We start from the raw sequence: 10,178 nt of genomic DNA, 5'->3' as shown, positions 1-10,178 counted from the left end.
CAGGCTCCATGCAGGGAGCCCGACGTGGGACTCGATCCTGGGTCTCCAGGATCATGCCCTGGACTGAAGGTGGCGCTAAACTGCTGAGCCACCAGGGCTGCCCAAGATACTTTATTTTAAAAACAGATCAAACTGCTAAGCTTCTGGCCCATTCTGCCAATGTACAAGCTACCAATGCTTCCTCAGCAACTGAGGGGCAGTCTTTAGTAGAATGATTGAAAAATGAATAAAAATCCAGATATAAAAAATATTCAAGTGGTTTCCAAAGGAACACAGATAAATGACCCCATCTCTTAGTCTTCCATATTATTGCATCGGTGCCAACCCTACTTAACAAATACATTAAAAATAAAAAAAAGCTAGCAGTAATTAAACTGTCCCCCCCACCCCGATCCCATAATTTAAGCTAAACTCGCAGTTAATGGCTACAGGAGTGGTACCTACACGGTAATGCTAGCTGACTTAATGGCAGCAGGGACACTGCACCCCACTTCCTCTCGGTCTCCTAAGCACAGGACACAGGCACAATGCTGACATCCTGCTCGTCTACTTCCAAAGGGAAATTGTGGTAATGGATTCGCTGCATTAGTTGCCATGTTGGCCCCAACATCACATAATAGATAGTTGGCCTCTGGAGCCTTTTGAAAATAGAAGCAATGGCAACAGTGTAAGCACTCATGTTTTCAAAGAGCATCCAATCACTCACATGCATCTTGGGCAAGTCACAGACTCCATAATGCAATTAAGGCTGTCACATATTGGTCTCCATATGTAGGTTGGATAATACCTCTTACTTGGTTTGGGTCTCTTTTGCATAAGGGGCTTCATGTGTGCATGATCATAAAGGATGCAATTAAACGATCCATATACCTCGTCATTCACGTAATACATAAAGGTTTGTTCACTTGACTCATCTTCATCATCAGAGCCTGTCTGTTCCTTTAGCACTAGTTGTTTTGGCAATGATATAAACTGTAAGCATCAAAGCTAATTCAATGTAATATCTGCTTGGCTCAGCTATGATTCTCAGTCCTGAGTCTGATGGAAAATACTTGTCCAGTGCTAGGTTGATAACACTGATGATCTCTTCAAATTTAAGCTTTACATCTTCAGATCCAGGAAAGCCACCACTGATATCAAGCAGATACATGTTGAAACCAACATCAGCTCCCTTGTCAAAGATACAGCAGGTATCAGAGATGGTCTGTATGAAGGTCTCAGGATTGGTACAGCCACTTCCCGTGTGGAAGCTGACACTGATGACATCAATATATAGCTCTCTGCCCCAAAAGAAGCCTGCTGCTTTTAAGTGTGGCACCAAATTTAACACTGAGGCAACAAACTGCTTTGAAATCATCAGTGGCAATCCGCAACCCTAACTTTGCCTTTGGATGTGCTGTAGCAACTTTCATCAATTCAACTTCATGATCAAAAGTCATCATTTGGACTGCATTTATTGACAGTGTGCTTAATCTGAGATGCTGGTTTGGATTTGCATAGATAATGCCTCCTTAGAGGCACCTGGAGACTCCGTACCAATCACATTTTAGTCTTGTTGGCAAAGTCAAATATTGTCCCAATGGCAGGTAGGGTCTTCACCATGGTTCCGTTATCATTGCATTTGGCCGCATAAAAGGCAATGAGACAAGGAAGAGCTTTTAAACATCTCAGATGCTTCTTTAGAATGTCTCTCGGGTCTGTGACATAGAAGGCATCCTCATCATCAGGAGATGAAGCTTTATTAATTTTTTGGTCCAGAATATCCTTGGCAGTAAAAAGCCCTCACGTAGGAAATGGCAATCAAACTCTGTATCAACTAAAGTTGTTCATGGTTTCCTGATGTTTCCATGGAAAACTAAAAGATGGAATGTGAAGAAATTATTGCCAGCATTTCAGAAAGGCAATTCCTGGAAACTTCAAGTCCCATGAAGATGGTGTGTGACTTCAGTGCAGTAGTGGAGATGTCCTGATAAACACAGAATTTGCTGTGTTACAGCGCATGGGTACCGCAGTCCAGCCCATGCAGAGTGCACAGGACTGCCTACTGTGCCACCACTGGGGTCAGCCTCTGCCCTCTGCCTTGCTCCCTTCCACAGAGGACCTGGGGACCCTTGGCTCCAGGTGGCACCGGAGCCCTGGCCCAGGGGTGGTGGCACTGAGGTGGGGGCACTGGCCTCTTGTCCCCTCAGAACAGAACCAAGATAACTGATGCACACAAGAAATGAACCCTATCCTATTAGGCTGGGTTGTTTTTCCAGCTAAACTGAATTGGATTGCATCATGGATTTTACATTTTATATAATGTCTTTTTTAATTTAATTTTTTAAGGTTTTATTCATGAGAGAGATTGAGAGAGAGAGAGAGAGAGGGAGAGAGAGAGAGAGAGAGAGGCAGAAGGAGAGGCAGGCTTCCCGCGGAGCAGGAAGGCCCAAGGTGGACTGGATCCCAAGACGCTGGGATCATGACCTGAGCCACTCAGGCTCCATATAATATCTACATTTTGAAGATTTTTGTGGACCCTGTAAAGTATTTTGGGGATTATTATAGACCTCTCCATCAAGAGTGCCTATTACTATGTTAGGCATATAAATGTTGCTTCCTCCTCCAGTACGTATTAAAAAAGTAATTCACATCAGAGTACTTAGTATTGTGGAATACACAAGGGGGTCAGTCTGCATTCCAGGAGTTGGGGTTTCTCAAACTGATCCTCCCATGCAAATTTTCTTCTCTGAATCCTCTTTTTTTTTCATTCACCTTCCATTCTGCTTTTCTGCTAAGCAACCCACCACAGTGACCCCAACATCCTCAGTAGTATTAGCTCTTTAAAAAATAACGACTGTCCTATTAATTGGAATTCTGATCTCAACGAACATACAGGATCAGTTTGATCAGGTATGAAGCTAGAGTCTTGGAGAGTGTCACCATGAAAATGACAAACAGAGAGGCACCTGTTAGTGCCCCGGGAGGGAAGTGCTGACTATCACAGTGTTGCCCTAATCCCTCTCTAGGAGCAGCACAAACCGAGTCACAGCCAAAGGACTGTGAGAACAAAGGACTGTGAGAGAAAAGCAAGCTGAGAGAGAGGAAAACAATGCTGTCCACTTTAATACACAGGAGGGCTTCTTCAAGAACATTTGAGTAGCATGGAAGTTTGACCCTCAAACAGTTGCCTAGGTCAGCAGAACCTGAGGCAGTCCCTGGGGTGAGGACTGGTCAGGTAAGTTAAAGCCGCCTTCAGGGCACTTTCAATTTAGGCAACAATTTCCTCAAAACTAAGGATAAGAAAGCAACACTATTTAAGTTCAACTTTCTCCACTTTTTCTTTTTCTTTTTTTTTCTTGTTTCCTTTGTTCCTGGGATTCCAGTATATCCAAGAGTAACTTCTAATGGCTGGGAAACTTCTTTATAAAGATGCTGCCTCTTAGTCTGATCGGGACTTAACTTTTTACCAATCCTAACTCATTTTCTAGGCTCCAGGCATGACTGCTCAGAATTTTTTTTTAAAGACATTTTTACTTCCAATCCTCTAAGTTCTAGATTCCCTTTCAGTATGAATTCCCCAGACCTTTTCTTAGTTACTATCCAGGTAGGTGTTGGAGCAGTTGCTATTTCTTGTTAAAATTTTGTTTCCCAGCTCTCAACTCACTTCATGCTGGTTTTCTTCCTTATATCCCTGAAACTGCCTTATGTCTTTTTGGGCTGAACTCAATCCTGGCTCAAGAAATTCAGAACAGGTTTTCTTTTTTCCAGACAGAAACTGTTCTATTTTTATTGATTGTCAAACTAAGATATTTATGGAAATACTCTTTATTTCATATATATATTATATATGTGTGTGTGTGTACATATTCATATATGTATATGTATATATTGGTCTCATGTTCCCATCATTGAAGAAAAAAAGTACTCTGTGGTTTTACTTCTACTACGATTAACAAGGTAATCAGAATTTTGCTTTGAATAAGATTTAGTGATCTTAATATACTCACTAGATTTCTGCTGAATTTAAAAGTCATTAGTCATTTTTTTTCCTTAGAAATTCTCCACTTTTTGGCTTTTATGACACTGACATTTGTTGATTCTTCTCATAATCCTCTGGCTATTTTCTTGTCTCTGATGGCTTCTTTCTTAATGCAAAGCATTTCACAGTTCTGTCCTTGGAGCCCTGTGCTTCTTACTTGACACAACAGAATAATGTATTCTGCAGCGTTCAGACAAAAACTGCTTCTTGGTCAGTTACCCATGAAAATCTCCTAAGAAGGTACCACACTGGAAACCAGTATAGCATATATTATCTTTTCCTCCAATATTGAAGCGCCACTTCCTACGGAGGCTCAGATGAAGTAGTGATTTGCCCTTAAGGGCTGTGCTATCTGACAAGTAAGTAACTTTAAAGATGAGCATATTTTTTAACAAAGCAGGATATCTATCACAGGACAGGAATATGGGGATTGAGACTGAAGGAGGGTATATTTCTTTTGGAATGGCAGGTGGAGTTACTGCACTTATTAAATTGGGATATTTTTCTTTCTGTTGTGCAAAGCATGTGAGGTTGAATTTGAACTAGTGAAATGGGTGCACGATCAGGTTTTGTTATTATCCTAGGGTGATCCTATCTGTGCTTGCCATTTCATGTCTATCTTGTATCTATATGTGTGGAAGCTGCTAGTATTAATATTAGTAATAATTTAATTTTACCTTCCTGACTTAATGTGGTAGGTCCCAAGGCCACAGACACATGGGAAACAGGGCTAACTACTTCTTGATACATGCAATTTTTCCATTCATTCAACAATTATCCTTGCAACTCACTGTATGATGGGCTCTATGCTGGGTATTGATGATACTAGGGCAAACTAGCAAAACAATTCCCACTTAATAGACCATTATACCTTATTAAAAGTGGTGAGTGCATTCATTCATTTTCTTAGAGAATTTATTAAAAATTTACTACGTAAATTTATTAAAAATTTACTATGTATTAGGTACTGTGTAGCACCCTGACAATAAAAAGAAGCATAGTTCCTGATTTCTGGGGGCTCCTAATTTAGGGTTCATACAGGAAATGAAAGAAATGGACACACAAAATGGTCATTATAATACAGTAGAGCTATGCAGATAAGCAGGATTAGAGAAGAAGGACAATATTATTGCAATAAACTAATCTGTATCAGGGAAAAGTAAAAAGAAATCTTGACCTAAGATTTCTCTCTTACGTGTGTAATTTAGCCATTGATATCATTGCTTTGTTCTTTCAGGACGGACCACTTCTAGAAGAAAACCACTGCAGAGGATTCTATGGTTGGTAGATGACTTTCTACAAAAGGTAATACTTAGTTTGGGGCTTGAATACCATTGTTATTTATTTGTTTGTTTGTTTATTTATTTATTTATAGATTTTATTTATTTATTCACGAGAGACGCACAGAGAAAGGCAGAGACACAGGCAGAGGGAGAAGCCAGCTCCCACGCGGAAAGCCCAATGCAGAACTCAATTCCAGGACCCCGGGATCAGGCCCTGAGCCGAAGGCAGATCTCAACCACTGAGACCATACAGGTGCCCCTACCATTGTTATTTTAAATATGGGGGCATGGTTAGGGACAGTGGGCACTGTAGCCTAGAAGACCACTGTAAGCCAAAACATAAAGTAGAAATCATAAGCCATAACATAAAGCTAAGTAACATGAGGCAACATAAGTTAATGACAATTAAGAAGTAATTGTGGCTTTCCTAACTACACGGAGGTTCTGTGTAAGAAGGCAAGGTAAACACGAGGTGAGCTGATTGAAGTAAGGATAGCATATGGATGATTTAGAGTAGGCTAGGTAGAAATATATGTACTTGGTGCGATATCCATCTTTCCATCCAATCCATTGCTTCATCCCATTAGTTTTTATTAAGCATTTACATTGTACTTATAGTGCTGGGTTCCGAAAATATGTTAAATAAGAAAGAATGAAAGAAAGAAAGAAGACGGAATTTACTTCCAAGCGTACAGTTTAATTTAAAAATGGATAAGCAAAGTAAGAAATACAATCTCAGATATGATATAGCATGAAAATATATGGAGAAAAAAATTCTGGAATCTGCCTGGAGGAGTCAAGGAAACCTGTATCCATTTGGTTACCTTGAATCATATAATGAATGAGGGGTAAGATGATAAGTTTGAGGGCACTGTGGCCAGAAACAACAAAACCTGAAAGCTATAACAGATAGTGGCTTTCCCAGAGAAACTGTGTGTCATTCTAAAATGCTTCAATTTAAAATGTTTTTCTTCTTGGAGAAGGAAAGGAATCAGTGCTGGTCGGAAGTGAAAATGATCAGGGGCTGTTGAGATTTATCCTTCAGCTTTGTCATGCTTTGGGAGAGATTCACGTGGTGGATGACTATACTCAAATCTGTACTTTATAGATTTAACTATAGACAAAATGTGGATGGTATTTTGTAGTGGTAATGCTAGAAACGAAGCCTGTCTGCAGGAGGACTAGTTAGGAGGCTCTGTACCAAGTGTGGTAGTAGAAATGGACATGTAAGAGACATAAAGTAAGTAACCAGACTTAAAGACAGAACATATAGCTAGGATGAGGAAGTAGAGGGCACACAAGAAACTCACGTAGTTTCTGTTATAGGTAACTAAGTAGATAGTGGCATCATTAGTTAGCCTAACTGGTGATTTAGGCAGGCTATATCAGGGACTCCAAAGCTATGAAATTACAGGATATCTCTTCCCCATAAACATATTTGGTGTGTGTTGATGGGCATAGGGCTATTTTCCTGATTGGAGAGATAAGATCTGAAGCTGCATCTTTCAGAGAATAAGTTAGGGACAGTGAAGAAGCCCACAAAGCTAAGACCATGGGAAGAGATTGAAAGTGTTTATGACTATATTCTCTGTGCCTATTGTAAATTCAAGAAGAACTAGAAGAGCAATAGTGAGAAAATAGTACACTCCAGATTTGGAAAAACCACTCTTATATGTAGAAGTAGATAAACAATAGGTCTTTATAATTTTTAAAAAGATTTATACATATATATATATATATATATATATATATATATATATATATATAGAGAGAGAGAGAGAGAGAGAGAGAGAGAGAGAGAGAGAGAGAGAGAGCGCACACTCGAGCATGAGTAGAAGGAGAGGCAGAGGGAATAAATCCCAAGCAGCTGCACTGAGCCCAGAGCTGAATGCTGGGCTTTATTTCAGGACCCATGAGATCATGACTTGAGCTGAAATCACTAGTTAGATGCTCAACAAACTGAGCCACCCATGTACTCTGGTTTTTACATATTTTATAAGCATGAATTTTTCAAAGTATTTGTTGATATTTAGAATATGTAAATTTTTAATTATTCCATTTTACAAAGAGCAACTGCTTTTTTCCAAATGTGGCATTGTAACAAGAGTTTTCTTTCATCTTCTAAAGGAGAGATATTCTGAAATATTCCATATGATTTGATTTCATAGGGAAATTTCAAAAATAGGTAAAAAATATGGAATGTGGTACACAAAAATAATTCATTCCAGTATATTTAAAGAAAAAAAACTCTCACTAATCACCATTATTTATCTTCTGCTAATAAGAAGTCAAACATGGAGAAATGCTTTGAATTTAATATGCATTTACATTGCAAAAAGAATTCGAGCTTGTTTTTATTTGAAATGTAGAAATGTGTTTTTGTTTTTGTAGAATGAGTTATGTACTTTTTTGATGTTTTCAAGGTTTTGTTAAAACATGAAGCAGCAACAATCATCAATCCAATTAGAGGAAAGTCTTCCCAATGAACATCTGTTGGTTTTGCCAGTCAGTATCCGTACAACCTTTTTTTGGTAAAATTTTTCTTTGGGAAACTGCCTGTTCTTTTACTCTCAACAGTAAGATTGAACAGTAATAAGCTGCATCTTGATCTAAGGATGCGTCCTGTTTGGAATAATGCAATCAGAAGAGCCCATCTAGAGCCCTTACTATAATGATCAATCAGGTCAGATTTGGGCACATAATCCAAGAATTAGAAGAAGTCACTTCAAAAGAAAGTCCTCTTCTTTCTCTTAAGGGCTCTAAGTGAGGTGACTCTAACTCTTCCTCTTGATGGTAAAGTAGGAAGATATGAAGACCAGACTGATGCATTCATTTTGTTTTGAAAAGAGGGAGACCCTAAAAGTTCTTGGGGGAATCCCTATGTAGGGCCAGTATAGAGGCTCCCATCAGAAGGTGGAGCAGATAAGCTGGATCTTTGTGACAATGTTCTGTTGCATTTTTCTGTGTTTCCTAATATGTTAGCTAATTTAGTTAAGAATCAGCCTTCTATGGGTACTTTATGAGAGTGTCATGGGGCCATCAGTAACTTTCATCTTTAGTAATTCCAGATAGTTTATCTACTAATTCAAACATATCACATCCATAATTATCAGATCATTCAAAATTCTGAATATGAAAGATTTATTAGGGATGCCATCTTAATACTGTAATTAAGGTTATTAATGGGATTGCTTTATGGGAAATTTAATCAAATTAAGCTATTTTCAGTATCTTTGAATATATAACCAAAGCTAGGAATTATGAAAGCTGATGTATTCTGCTTTAGAAAATTTCCTGTGCCAAATTTTACAGTTTTTCTTACTGTAAAGTCATAAGACGTGGAGCAAAAAAGAGTGAATGTCATGACTTTCTATGAAGTCTCTTTATTACTCAAAAGAACAAACTGAAGAATGAATCATTTAGAGTAATATGACAGGAGAACTCAGAAAGGGTCAAGAATTACAGATTGTAATTGAACTTTATTATTTATTTTTATTTTATTTATTTATGATAGTCAGAGAGAGAGAGAGAGAGAGAAGCAGAGACATAGGCAGAGGGAGAAGCAGGCTCCATGCACCGGGAGCCCGACGTGGGATTCGATCCCGGGTCTCCAGGATTGCGCCCTGGGCCAAAAGCAGGCGCCAAACCGCTGCACCACCCAGGGATCCCTGTAATTGAACTTTAGATGAATATTCCATCGTATTGGCCTCTAAAATGTTTACATAGAGTGAGCATGAGATTTATCCCAAGTTAGAAAGACACTATGACTCATTTCTGGGATATCAGAGGCTTCTCTGCATTTAGACCATTGGGTGGCTATGTTGGGGCAGCTCTGCTGGGCAATGTGTTTCAGTCATAGACAACAGAAGAATGGGTGATAAAATCAGAAGGAGAAGTAAGAAACAGAATTTTAAGAAATAAATCATTGACTACCATATACCAGGCACCAAAGATACAAAGTCAATGCCAAAGTCATGTTTCATCTAGAAACTGTACCCAGGCTTATTACCTGAGAACAGTGACTCTTGATCTATCACCCTAACTTCCCCTTTTCATAATAAATGTTTCATAATCTTCTCTTTGCTGTCCTTGAATGAAAATCATAGATAATATAAACGAACTATACATGTAATTAAAAATCAATATGATGGTCCAACTGTAATATCCAAGAAAATTATATAAGAATAATGTATATACTTTTCAATATATAAAGACTTAGGCTTCACTGCTCTAGATGATACAGTGAGGTAGTCAGGTGTTACCACTATACATAGAATCATGAATGTAGAAGCTACAAATAGAGAAGGGTAATGATGTGATTTATTGGTAACTGAAATATCAGACTAGTGATGTGCTGTTCAAAACACTGAATAACTCTAGAAAAATTTCAAACCAGACAAAATTTAATCTTCTCTGGATTTGCATTCTTGGAAAATTTAAGATATTAAATTCAGTATATTTAAAGTTACAAAAATTTTACCTTTATATATGAAATGGAATTAGGTTCTAGATACAGATATTTGTAAAATGATTTTAACTTGATCCATTATTTGTGATTTGTAACAGATACTGGATAAATTATTATTGTGTAAACACATTGTATCCATTCACTGCCAGTAGCACCCCATAATCGTTGTGACAACTCCAAACATCCCTACACATTTCCAAAACTACCCATAGATAGCTGTAGTGTCTCCCTTGATAATCAGTGTTTTACATGTTCATAGTTACCCAAACCATAAATCACAATGAAATGCAAACTCTACTTAAACTATGTTATGTGCAAGGCCAAATGGGAATGCAGAATGAGGATTTTGTTTGGATAGTTTACAAACATGTAATTGTACATGGATACACTTGTATGTATCCATATA

The 10,178-nt window shown here is 38.2% G+C and overlaps 1 pseudogene; it reads right to left on the bottom strand.

The window, feature by feature from the left end:
• Positions 1-418: 418 nt before the first annotated feature.
• Positions 419-2,001, bottom strand: LOC112914187 (ornithine decarboxylase pseudogene; annotated as a pseudogene).
• Between the last annotated feature and the right edge of the window lie 8,177 nt (positions 2,002-10,178).

The sequence above is a fragment of the Vulpes vulpes genome, chromosome 1 (assembly GCF_048418805.1).
Source record: "Vulpes vulpes isolate BD-2025 chromosome 1, VulVul3, whole genome shotgun sequence".
NCBI classification, from domain to species: Eukaryota; Metazoa; Chordata; class Mammalia; order Carnivora; family Canidae; genus Vulpes; species Vulpes vulpes.
Note: the sequence above shows the minus strand (reverse complement) of the source record. Positions and strands in the feature narration are given on the sequence as shown.